This window comes from Numenius arquata, chromosome 15 (assembly GCF_964106895.1).
Source record: "Numenius arquata chromosome 15, bNumArq3.hap1.1, whole genome shotgun sequence".
Classification (NCBI taxonomy): Eukaryota; Metazoa; Chordata; class Aves; order Charadriiformes; family Scolopacidae; genus Numenius; species Numenius arquata.
Window position 1 is genome coordinate 14894954 of NC_133590.1, and position 13116 is coordinate 14908069.

The window sequence follows — 13116 nt, forward strand, 5'->3', positions numbered from 1 at the left end:
GAACACAGGAATGATGTGAAACTGTCTGTTCGAGACGAGGGGAGCTCTGATGTGATTACTTCACACATTCATCATCTAGATTTTTTCAAAAAGCATTTACTATGCCATAAGATGCTCTCCTTGCACGTCTGCTTTCACAGAATCACAGAATGCTATGGGGTTGGAAGGGACCTCTGGAGGTCATCTAGTCCAACCCCCTGCCAGAGCAGGTCCACCCAGAGCAGGTTGCACAGGAACGTGTCCAGGCGGGTTTGGAATGTCTCCAGAGAAGGAGACTCCACCACCTCTCTGGGCAGCCTCTTCCAGGGCTCTGCCACCTTCAAAGGAAAGAAGTTCCTCCTCATGTTTAGCTGGAACTTCTTATGTTCCAGTTTGTGCCCGTTACCTCTTGTCCTGTCCCTGGGCACCACTGAAGAAAGACTGGCCCCATCCTCCTGACACCCACCCTTGAAGTATTTATAGGTGTTGATCAGATCCCCCCTCAGTCTTCTGCTCTCCAGACTAAAAAGACCCAAGTCCCTCAGCCTTTCCTCCTAAGAGAGATGTTCTAGTCCCCTCATCACCTTTGTAGCCCTTTGCTGTACCCTCTCCAGAACTTCCCTGTCCTCCTTAAACTGGGAGCCCAGTTTTGACCCCTGTTTTGGTGCAGGGGAGAAGCTGGCAGGTACCGCGTTGTTTGGGGCATCACATTGTCTGGGGAGGGGGCTGAAGTGTAGGGGTTTATTTCTTCCGATAGCGCTTCTTCCTCCGTAGAAGTCGTGCGGAGCTGCTGCAGACGTTTTCCCACAGTCTCAGATATTTATGAGTTTAAATCTGTTATTTAAAACTGGAGCTGCTAAACATGGGGCACAAAACCAGACAAGGCGCTTGATGGTTTTTACACATGATGCCCTGCTGAGTTCAATTCAGCTGGTAAGAGCAACGGTCTTGATCTCCGTTTCCTTTCTATTTTTCAAACTATGCTTAGAAACACGGGTTGATAACAACAAGCTTTGGTAGCAGCAGAGCAGATTGTCTGGAGCGAGCAGCTGTAGCGGCAGAGGCTGGGAGGAGGAACGTGGGGGAGAGATGATCTTTTCTTCTTCTCACCCCCACTTTCCTTTCAGCTTTGCCTTTTATTGCTGTTATTTTTAGTTGAGACAAAGATTCCTTCAAATGCAATGCAAAAACTACCCCTCAAGTCAAAAAGCATAAATAAGCCAGTGATGTGCAGGGCTTTCACCTTGGGTTTGCCTTCAGAAAAGACACCCTGTTGGGAAGATGTCATTCTTTGTTGTCCCATCTGAGGATCCAGGTGTATGTATAGACTACTGAATGGTGAGAAGTCACCAGGCTTTGAAATTTGCAGATCCAAAGTGGCTGTTGGACCTTCCCTGGGAGTCCCATAGAACCAAAGGGGCCATCAGCAGAGTCCTTGCACTGCCCTACCAGCACCCACAAACTCCTCAGCCCAGGTCCACCAGGTTTTTGACCCTGTTCCCCTTCAGTGTCCCTGCCCTTGAGCTGCCGAGTCAAATAATCATGTCTCGGTCCACGGGCAGTGACGTGCCTATTGACTGCTCTCCACATAAAAGGAGAAAATATTGGATTCGGCTGGTGAGGGAGGTAGGGAAGAGCAGGTTTGCTTCTCACCCTGATCGATCATACTCTTTTGGGTGGTGAGACTTCTTAAAGAATGAGAAAATGAGGTTTCTGTTGTTGTCAGAGGCAGCAGCGAAGATCACCTTTGCAGTTCCAGATGAATGAATGTTTATTTATTCTTTAACACCAAAGGATGAAATACTAATATCTTATCTTTCGTGTGTACATCATCATACCAGCATTTTCCTGTTTCAAGATTAACACCGATTATGCTCGCGTTTGTGATTTGCAGGTGTCACCTCAGGGCAGACTGTCTTTATTGAGCAGGAATGTCAAAAATTGGCCTTGCATGGCCGTACAAGGCAGGTGTTTTAAGATGGAAAGTCATTTGCTTCTCAGTCGCATCTTCTGATGTACAAAATGAGATCGGTACAAAAGGTTTGATGTTTCAGAGAAATTCAACACCCTGTTAGTTCCAGATCAGCCAGTCACAGTCCCTCGCTGGCTGGGGCCTCCTCCCTCTATCGATCTACGCGTGTCCCGCGTCTCTGCGGCGTGTTGGGGCACGAGCTGTGGGACTCACAACATCTTCAGGTTATCATGGGCACTGCTGGCTTATCCACCTGTTTTGCAAAGCAAAGGTCTCCATTCTGTTCAATCTCTGCTTAGTCAGATTAAAAAGGTGGGGGTTTTTCTCCTCGTAACCATTATTTCTTCACAGATGAATTTTTTTTCTGATTTTGCTCAGCATCTTTATTTACTGTCTGTGCTCATTAATCTGCCCTTCCGTGATGGAATTACCCTTCTCTGCATCCTCCATGCAGGATGTCCAGCGAAATTACCAATGAGATTTTATTCCCTCTTCCGGAGTGGCCCATCCCTATGGATTTGCACTGTCCCTCCGTCCTTCTCACACCAAGTACAGTACCGTGGGCAGGTGGGTAAATCAGGAATTATAGATGGTTGACCCAGTGCTATTCCCACTGCATTCACATTAATTGAGTCAAAACAACGTGCTGAAATGTTCTTAGGATTGCCAGAGGCTTTTATTTTTCTGGACCTGTCCCTGTAAATCTGTCTTTAAGTCATTTTGAAAGAAACTAAATAACACCCCAACTTCCCGTGCTGTACAAAGCAACTCAAAAAAAAAAAAAAAAACAAACCCCAAACTGTATTTACCATAACTGAAAACTTCTCTGCAGAAGTTAATTTATACAGCTGTGGTCATCTGGTAATTATGATTTGTCACACACTAATATTTACTTTTCTGACTAATGTAAACCCCATTCGTTACGCTACCTGCAAATTGAGAACAAAGTGTGGTGTGGTTGTGTTGGACTCTGAATGCATAATTGCAATTAAGATACTTTCTTGCAGAAATAACACATGTAGGGTTAATTTGGACCACGAGTTGTTTTTTCTCCTGTCTTTGTGTTTCTGTACAATTAAATTATCCTCCTGTGGCCCAGAGAAAATAACACTTCTTTGTCTGGGCTGTTGCAGGGTGTTTTTAAGGGAAGTATTTTTAATGAGAGCGAGGGCTTGTTGACTAACAGTGGATTAGTTATGTTTGCTCATTCCGTGAGAGGTGAGAGGCTCAGAACAGTGTTTCTGGCCCCAGTTGTGAGTTGAACAACTTTACTAAAGCAAATTAAGTAATTTCTGATGAAAACGTCAATGTTTGAAGAGTTAGAATCACGGGAGGGCCCTGCAGAAGTCTGCGTTTCTCCCTTTTTAGTGGTGTTCGGCTCTTAAACATTTAGCGATGCCTTGGGAATAAAAACATTACAATTTTGTCATGAATTACAAATTTGAGTGAACGTAACATAAATGAATATATTCTCCGTTATAGGAACAGCGTTTGAGTGGTGTCGTCATCTAATGCTCTCTTATGTATTGAACTAAATCAGAGTTTGCGAGGCTCGTTTGCGCCTTTACGTGCTTTGGATGGGGTATAGGAAGTATATAACTTTTAAGTATGCACAAATGAGAATTTCACTGTTGCAGTAGAGCAGATTAAATATTAAGGTAGATGTAGCTAAAAAAAAGATAATAAAACCCCGTCCACTATTTCCCCCAGTAAAGTTTAAATTACCCAACCAAAATAGCAAGGGGGGAGGCTATTCTTTCCAATAAAGCTAGAGAAAAAGGAAAAGACTCTTAAAATGTGGGGGAAAAATCTTCATCTTGGTGTTTTTAGGACAAAAAGTTGAACTTATTTTTGCTATAATTTCTAAAATGCTTATTATGTATTTTCTTTTAAAATACTGTTTTCTACTGAAAACCTGCAAGAACTGAGGAAGGCTAAAATAGCACGTGCATTCAATTTTAGCATCCCCTAACTCTTCAGCAGGGATTCCCAGATCTCTTTGGCATATCAGTGTGATCAAAACCGAACCCTTTTTGCAGGCTTTTGTGTTGGTGCTCTAACGCTAACACTTTTGATTTAAACCAGAGTAAATTCTCTCATCGTTTCGTATGTCGTTTGCAGCCACTTTGAGCATCCTTCGGTATCGGGTGTTATTTTGGTTTGGCTTTTACTGACATTAAAGCCGAAATTACGTAAAATTTGAACAAACTGTGCCTGCCATTCTGCTTTTAATTTATCTGCTAATATATGGGAAAAATCCAGAAAACTGTGCTTTTTACCTTAGGTAAACCTTGTGACAAATCCTCTGGTTGTTCAGCGTTGGCCTGTATCTCTTCTCGCTTTTGCCAGCCTTTCCATAATGTCTGCTGCAGATGGACTTGAAAATGCTGGCACGTCTGATCTGTGCGAGCACCAATATCCTTCCGAAAAGCAGCGTTTTCCCTGCCCTCCATGAGTCCCTGCAATGCCATCGTTCCCCTCGGCATCAAAAGGCTCCCGTTGTTAATCCCCGCATCCCGCTCAGATCATGGTTTATTGGGGCTGGCGCGTAGGTACTGAGGAACCAACCTTCATCCTCGCGGGATCTGGCTGTGTCCCGATAGTCTCAGTCCACCCTATAATTGCTATAATTGCTGCACATTTTGAATATTCAACGACCACGTCACGGGCCCCAGGTCAGTGCTGTACGACCTCACACGCACGTTATTGCTTAAACCTCCGTGCGATGGAGGGATGAAGGAAATTGTGCGTCGGCTTAATGTGAATCCCTAACACAGACGTCCTGGGGTGACGAGGCTTAAAAGACTTGTGTTTCTCTAGGAACTTTAAATGAGAGGTCGCTAAAGAGAGATGTTACTCAAGTTTGCATTTTTCAGCGCTATAAAGTCATTTTGCTCCTTGGTATTTGGCCTTTACATCAGGCCAGAACCACTTGTTCGAATATATTAAGACTTGGATATGGTGTCTCCACACCTTCCAACTGTGTTCAGCTTCTGCTCAGCTTTTTCCTTCCAGTGGTGGCATTAATGGTTTCCCTTAAAACTTCCAGTATCAGACTCTACATTCCAAATTCATTGTTTTATTAAAAACAAAGAGGATTTTATATGAAAATTTTGGAAAATAAGATCAAAGTAACATAATGGGAAAAAAAAAAAAAGCCTGAAGCTCTGAGTAGGTGAGAACATTTCTGAATTAGAAACATGTGTTTTTACAGGAATGAGTAAACTTAAAGCCATAAAGTCCGTTGAAGGCCTCTATGGTTTCCCATGAATAAAGATGACCCCGCGCAGCCTCGTGCCAGGCTGCAGGGAAATGGGCAGCCCGTGTCCTCCCTCCTGGACCATGGGGCAGCGGTGGCCCTGTTGGGGTTCAGAGCCACAGAGTGATTGCATCAACTGGGGGGGAGCTCAGTGGGGGCACAGACCGTGGGAAAATCATCTCTTTCCAGGCTGGAAACATTTCAGTGGCAAAGTAATATATTCTTTTGTATATAATATTATGCTGTGTAAGAGTAGGACAGTTTTAGGTGTTACTCTACACACAACCATTGGTTAAAAAAAAAATCAACATGAGCAGTCCCTAAAGGGGCTACAGGAGAGATGGGGAGGGACTCTTGATCAGGGAGTGGAGCCATAGGAGGAGGGGGAAGGGTTTGACACTGAAAGAGGGGAGATTGAGATGAGATCTGGGGAAGGAATTCTTTGCTGTGAGGGTGGTGAGAGCCTGGCCCAGGTTGCCCAGAGAAGCTGTGGCTGCCCCATCCCTGGAGGGGTTCAAGGCCAGGTTGGAGGGGGCTTGGAGCAACCTGGTCTGGTGGGAGGTGTCCCTGCCCAGGGCAGAGGGTGGCACTGGATGGGCTTCAAGGTCCCTTCCAACTCTAACCATTCAATGATTTTGTTTAGTTGTTTTTTTCTGGGTGGGAAAAACTCCTAGCACTGGGGCTAGTCTGGATTTTTCCCCTCTTAGTTTCAGTTGCCCATGTGAGCCCATAAAATAATTACAGTCTATTCACAGAGAAGCTGCTGGCTTTCAGTGCCGTTGGCATTATAAATTATCTGCCTAGAGATAGCCAAAACGTGTAATTCAGGCCAGAGGAGAACGTAAAAGGAGCATAAATGGTGCATAAATGTTATGTGGGCCTTTTGCCTGACTATACTTTGACCCAGTCCAGGAGAATGAGTCCAGTGGCGTTGATTTTTGTGGAGTGACTGGCTGTCGGTCTTGTCCTTGGGAGGCTCAGAAGCCCGTTCGCAGCAGAGCCCTGTGTCTGAATCGACTGCGCTGGCGCTGCCGCACGGCGCGTCGCACCATCTGCACCCTGGGATTTACGCTGCTCCAGTTCGCTGCTGTCCAGCGATGCTGCTGGAGTCCGGGAATTTTTCCAAATTAGGGTAATTTCCGAATTGAAAGTGCTGGTTTTTTGGACAAAAGTAAATAGACCTACCTTAGCGTTGGGGACGCACTTACTGCTGTGTCCACATTAAAGCAAACTTTTATACGGCTCCACCGTAGCAAAGGTGAGGATTCAACATAAGGCAGCTGTAGCTTGTGGTTATTACACTGTTTTACAAACTCAGCCGTCAGAAATAAAATTTTAATCTTGTGGTGCACTAAGAAAAGGGTTTCCAAGCTACTGTTTGTTTTTTTCAAAAGCCAGATAGTTTCCTGTAGTTTTTAAAATATTTTATCCCTGTAGCATGTTTTAGTAGCTTAAAAGAGCTTCCTCAGGATTAACCGAGAGAGTGAAATTAAAGTATTGCATGAAAGAAATTGCAGAGAACCAGCTTTCCTTCCGGAGGATGCAGTTGTGAGGCTTTAGGTGCCGGTATTTGTTGTGTTACCGTAGAGAGATGCTTGGTCTTCCCTGGAGAACGGGTGTCCTTTAGTGATGCTTCCAAGGTGTGATGTTCTTCACCTGTGGGGAGGCCGGGGCAGGGCTGTGTCGGCTGCATCCTCTAGAGGCGGAGGGGATCCTGCTTTCTGTGCATTACCTGGGTTCGACAGTCGGGGAACAGAGCTTAACATATTCTGGTCCACGTCTGGAAAAATGGGTTGTGCTTCTTCTTAGATACTCAGAAGAAATTCATTCCTGTGAGGGTGGTGAGAGCCTGGCCCAGGTTGCCCAGAGAAGCTGTGGCTGCCCCATCCCTGGAGGGGTTCAAGGTTGGAGGGGGCTTTGAGCAGCCTGGTCTGGTGGGAGGTGTCCCTGCCCAGGGCAGGGGGTGGGACTGGATGGTCTTTAGGGTCCCTTCCAACCCAAACCATTCTATGATTCTGTGAAAACGACAGACGGGTCGGGCTGTCCTCACAAGCAGCGGTGCATTCCTATCAGTGGCGCATACATCTGCAATTATATTTCAGAACTCATTAAATACAAAAATTCTTTTAGCAAAATCTTTGTCCCATTGACACACTTGGCTGTGTTTTTCACGACCCGGATTGCATTTGCCTCTGAGGCTTTGAGTTTACCAGGAAGAAACTAATTACCGGCTGTAAAATTCCGGGGGGGATTGGCAGGTCGGATCCTCCTGAGGCTGGAGCCCGTCCGAAGACTGGAGATACCTCCTTAAATCGATCTGTTTGCGGTGTCGGGAATGTCCCTCTGCTGCCCCGCAGTCCTGCTGGTGTGTGCTTGGCTTGTTAAAAGAGAGAACTGAAATGGGTTTGATGGTGCAGTTCCACTGCGGTCCCTCCTCAGACAGCTCGTGTTTGTCTGCCGCGTTATTTAGCCCTTCGAAATTGGAGAAAACGCGTGCCTGGTCAGGATGAACTGAATGCTGAAGGCAGTCGGAGCTAATCGGTGTCTCTGGGCTTCCCCAAAATAAGAGATGTAGTAGAACAGAAAAAAAAAAAAAAAACCAACCCACATTATAAATGTTATACTGTTATTATCTGCTCTGCAAGCCTGATTTTGTGCTGTATCATCTGTGACTGTTTCCCTCTGTGCAGGATACATTAACTCTCGCCATGGGAGCCAAAAAACCTGCTAATAACGGCGGCAGGGACGGGCTCCTGATGGGCGTTGTGCTGGGAGGATTTCTCTTCCTGGCAGGTACAGAAGCATCGTACCGAAGCATTTATTCCAGCCCCGTCTCCTTGCTACAAACAGCATCAGACGGGAGCCTGGAAGAGAAGTTAAAAGAATAGCAAACCGCTGATCTCGCCCAAAGGTTAATGGCTGGGTTAGGCGAGCAATAGGCTGTTCAGGAGACGAGCCCTGTTCTCGTCTCGCTTGGTGCTCTCCCTCACATACCCCACTGCCTTCTTAAAATGTTTTGTGTCACTTCAATATCTGAGAGCCACACTTTGGATCAAATGCAGGCTTACCTAAAGCTCCAGTAAGGTTTTTTTTTCACTTTGCCAGCGTTAGTGATCCCTTCACGAGGCTGTCGGCAGCATCAGCATCCCAGCAGAGCAGCCGTGGGGCTTTATCCTTCTCATCTATGGAAAAAAATTTGCATTTTAACCTCTTCCCAGGGAGTCGCTTCGTGTGTGTGTGTTTGTTGGGGAGGGAGGTGGATCCTAATTTTATGAAAGTTCAGCTCTTCTGGACATTGCCTCTGTGCCTGTGATTCCTGGGAGTTTGGCAATAAAAGGGACAGTAAGGCTTAGGACTAAAAGCCAAATTCTTTTTGGCTGTCATGGAAACTTTCTGCCATCGGGCATCACGCTGAACTTTACATTTTGGGTGATGGACAAATAGAAGAGACCCTTCCAGCAAACTGGACACACCTGATTTATGACCCCAGCAGCACTGAAGAGGTGTTAAAATTACCTTTGGACACCTTCTCAGTCTGCAGATTGCTTTCTTTTTTTTCTCATTAGTATTCTGTGATGGACTTTGATAAAGTAACTAAATACCCGCAGGAAAAATGGAGATTATTTTTCAAGGAACATTATGACATTTGTTTAGCCAGCTGCAATTGTCTTACCAATTGATTGCAGGATTGATGAAAACGCCAAAGAGTTTGAAATGTAGGGAATCGATTCTATTGATTTATCCATAATTACCTACAGTAGCCTTAATCTGTATTCACATCCAGGTGTGGAAATGGGTGCGTTACAAAGGACAGCGCTGCCAGCAGAAAATGAGGGAGGTTCCTGTGCTGCAAACTGTGAGACACTGTCAAGTATTTGAAAACTTGTGGCCAAATTCAGTCAGAACTTTCATGCTTGGCAGGGAAATTCGCCTGTGATGTCCTTTCCCAACCTGCCCATGAGTTGCTTCTTTTTTTTAAAATTATTTCTCTTTCCAGACTGAATGCTGCTTTAAAAAGCAGCGTGCTAGGAAAAAACATTTTCTCTTGTATTGATTTTTTACCACTGCAAAAACTAGCTCAATTCCCATCTCAGGTCAAGTGAAAATAAGAACTAAGATGACATCTTGGAAGAGACTCCCCTCTTGCATTGCTAATGGCCCGTAGGCGTCTGGCCTGGAGCGGGTATCGGGAAAGCCATCTTCCTTCCCAGTTTGGAAAGGCAGAGCTGGGATCAGCATCTCTTTGCACCCACTGGGCTGCCAGGAGAGCTGGGTCTGGAAGCCTGGGGAGAAACTGGGTGTTGAAGCTCCACCAACCTTGGCCACCAAGTCTAGAAGAGCATCTGAGAGCCCACAGAGCTGTCCTCTGTGGTTGCACACTTGCCTGGAAGAGCAAATAAGCAAATTTTTAGTGAATAAACTCACCGAGGGAAGGTGATGATATCTGTACCGTAGCAAAGACTTTTTTGCATTTTATTGAGCAACGCATGATAATGAAAACTGCTTGTTTAATAGCTAACCTGATTGCAGAGATTTCTTACAGCAGCACTACAACAAATTACATTTGTTTTAAATTAGAAGATCTATTGCAAGTTTTTGCCAACTACCATAATAAGAAACAGTCTCTCTGAACTCAGTAAGTTTTCTTCCTTTAGAATATTAACGTTTGGGTTAGAGGAACACTAATGCTGTCCATTTGCAATAGATGCTACTTTCCCAGTCTTGTAGCCTCAGCTAAAAACTCCTAAATTAAATTGTCTTCTAGCATTTCCATTAGAAAACACTATTTCCAAGATTTTATTACTCTGTCATAAAATTTTCTAGGTGGTGAAATTTAGTACATAAGGTTATATCCAGGGCTGAGAGAAGATTTCAGGAGGCAAAGTTTACTGGTGCTTTTGAAAAAGATTCTTGTGATGGCTTTAGACTTCTATAAACCACAGCCTGGACTTCGGAGTAGTGGCCAAGAAAGGAGGAGAGTGAGGGCAGTTAGACCTGGCCACAGGTTGTCCAAGGACATTGCCCAGTGGGTTCCACATCCTTGGAGGTATTCAGAACCTAACTGAGCAACCAGTTTGAACAGAGACCTCCAGAGGCACCTTCCAACCTCAATATCTCAGTGATCCTCTGACTCTACACCAAGACCATAGATGGGAAGTCCCATCGATTTTAGCAAGTCTCTGAGGTGGACTTTGTGTAAGTGTGAATCCATCCAGCTGCTGGGTGGTAAGAGAACGTCTGCAAGGACATTTGAATGGACTGTAAATCCAAACCATTTTATATACTGTTTATTATTAAAATCATAGGATGGTTAGAGTTGGAAGGGACCTTGAAGATCATCTCGCTCCAACCCCTTGCCCTGGGCAGGGACACCTCCCACCAGAACAGGTTGCTCCAAGCCCCCTCCAACCTGGCCTTGAACCCCTCCAGGGATGGGGCAGCCACAGCTTCTCTGGGCAACCTGGGCCAGGCTCTCACCACCCTCACAGCAAAGAATTTCTTCCTGAGATCTCATCTCAATCTCCCCTCTTTCAGTGTCAAACCATTCCCTCTTGTCCTATGGCTCCCCTCCCTGATCCAGGTTCCCTCCCCATCTCTTCTGTAGCCCCTTTAGGGACTGGAAGGGGCTCTAAGGTCTCCCTGGAGCCTTCTCTTCTCCAGGCTGAACCCCCCCAGCTCTCTCAGCCTGTCCTCCCAGCAGAGGGGCTCCAGCTCCCAGAGCACCCTTGTGGCCTCCGCTGAACCCATTCCAACGGGTCCAATTATATTTACATTATGCTAATGTTTATTTTTAAACCTTTATCATTTGATTGTCCAGTGGTGAAACACTCTTTCCTGTCTGTTCCGACAGGGGTTCTCCATCAGTTTTATTTTGGGGTGGGAGAGAGCTGTACTGCAAAGGGGGGTTTGTGGAATAACACCTTGCGCCGGCTGTACGGTCTCTGTTATTGGTAGTCACACCACAAGTTTGTCCTTCAGGATTCCGTAACTTGCAGTGATTTTTCATTCATCTGTCCCCATTGTTTCAGAGGACACACAGCACAGAATATAAATTAGGAAAGAGGTGTCAGTGATTATAGATAATATGCTAAAACCGTTTCTGAAGTATTTATTAGAAAATAGGTTAATAAAGTGACACTGTGCACCTGTGCCGGTGTGGAGCAGACATTATGAGAAGATTATGCTAATGTAAGTATTTAGTCGCAACTCTTCCTTGGGATTACTCTGTGCTATTATCATCGTCAGACCAGGAATTGTAATTCAAAAGAAAGCAAATTACCAAGGCTTTTGTTTCTTATTTTTAAGTTTTGACTGCTCTTTAGCCTGATGAATTAGAGGATATTATAAGGAATCTTTTAAACTTTTTTTTTTTTTTAAAAAGAGAGAAAGAAGGAGACTGGACAGAGAAGGATACAGAATAATGGATACAGAAGTGTCAAATGATAAAACCTTTGGAAATCTTGTGTGGGCTGGGCAGTTGTCAGGTCTGGAGGTGTGAAGATGGGTGAAGAGCAATAACATCACCAGGAAAGAAAAGAGAGAAATTGGGGGGAGGTTTAAGGAGAGCAGGTACCTTCCTGCTCCCTCATTTTAATGATTTGGACTTTCGTTTGACTTGTACAAAATACACATATGAAGTCACTTCATATCCTCTATGTTCCAGGCTTAAAATAATTGGAGAATCACCATACGCTACGCAATGCCAATAGAGAAGTGGTTATAGGAGTATGTTAAAATACCAATTTTAATTCCTGTGTAAGTAAAAAAGTTGTTTAAAACTTACCTGTGCTCTGCAACGCTGAGAAGTTGAAAAAGAATTTGCGGGTATTTGAAGTGATTGCTGTTTAAAAGGAGGCTTTGCTATTCATGCTTTAGTGAGCATTTGCTCAGGTTTGGGTTTTGCAGTGGGAATTCAAGGTCTAGGTCTGTTGTTTCATACGCAGCCTGACAAGATAAGAGTAGTCTGTCTCAGGGATGCACAGTAAATTTGTCTCCCAGAGAAGCAGAAGCTCAAGCATGGAGAGCATGATGATGTGCAGGAAGGCTGATCAGCTGTAATAAAGCATTCATTATCCTTCCATCTAAATTAACTGAAATGACATCATAATAGTGCCTTTTATAACCTCACTCCAAATTCCCTCTCTTTTATTGAATTATCAGCTAAAGCTAAATTATTTTAAGCTGTGTCTGTGTATTCTTGTTTAGATAATTATTCTGTCATTAGGGAAGCCATTCGTTCGTTCTTTCATTCTTCTTTTTGGATGTTCAGGAAAAATACTGGGGAGGACATTTCTAGCTTGTATTGTTTCCTATTTTCTTGTCAGAAGTGCTTTGCATAAGTGCTTACAGCGTAAACCCAAATCCCTGGGTACTAGAGCTAACTAAATAGTGTAGAATATACTGTAAAATTGTTTCTACTTTTGCAGTGTCTCTCTCTCTTTAGATCATTTCTCCTGAAAAGTCTCTTTGTGGAGGCAGTTTGATCTGCATTACCAGATGAGAGGGGTGCGTTGCAGCATCGTTCCAGCTTTCCTGGGCTCCTTTAGCTTTTGCCGATCCTTTCCAGTGATGTGAGAGGCCAAATGAATGAAAATGGGGCAGAGAATATTTTTAAACATGAGCGAACAAGCAAATCAGGGCACTTGACTAATTATAAGGGAGAATGGAGGAAGAAAAACTGACTGTACCTGAGAAAGAGGAAAAAAAAATGAGTTGTTTGGCACAGTGACTACTGATACACTTATAAATTGAATCCCTTTGTCCCTTCTTCATTTATTATTGCCAGTTGAAGTCTAGATTTGATATATATGAGCAGCCTCCTCCATTCAGTGAGGTTGTTTGTAGGAAAAAGAGCCTCCTTGCAAAGGTAAAACTACAGAATCAAACCATTAATTTTTCAGTACTT

The 13116-nt window shown here is 44.4% G+C and overlaps 1 protein-coding gene across 1 annotated transcript in view; it reads left to right on the top strand.

The window, feature by feature from the left end:
• The window catches only part of DOCK1 (dedicator of cytokinesis 1), a 298792-nt gene that overhangs the window by 196880 nt on the left and 88796 nt on the right, over positions 1–13116 (top strand). The gene's annotated exons all lie outside the window — the stretch shown is intronic.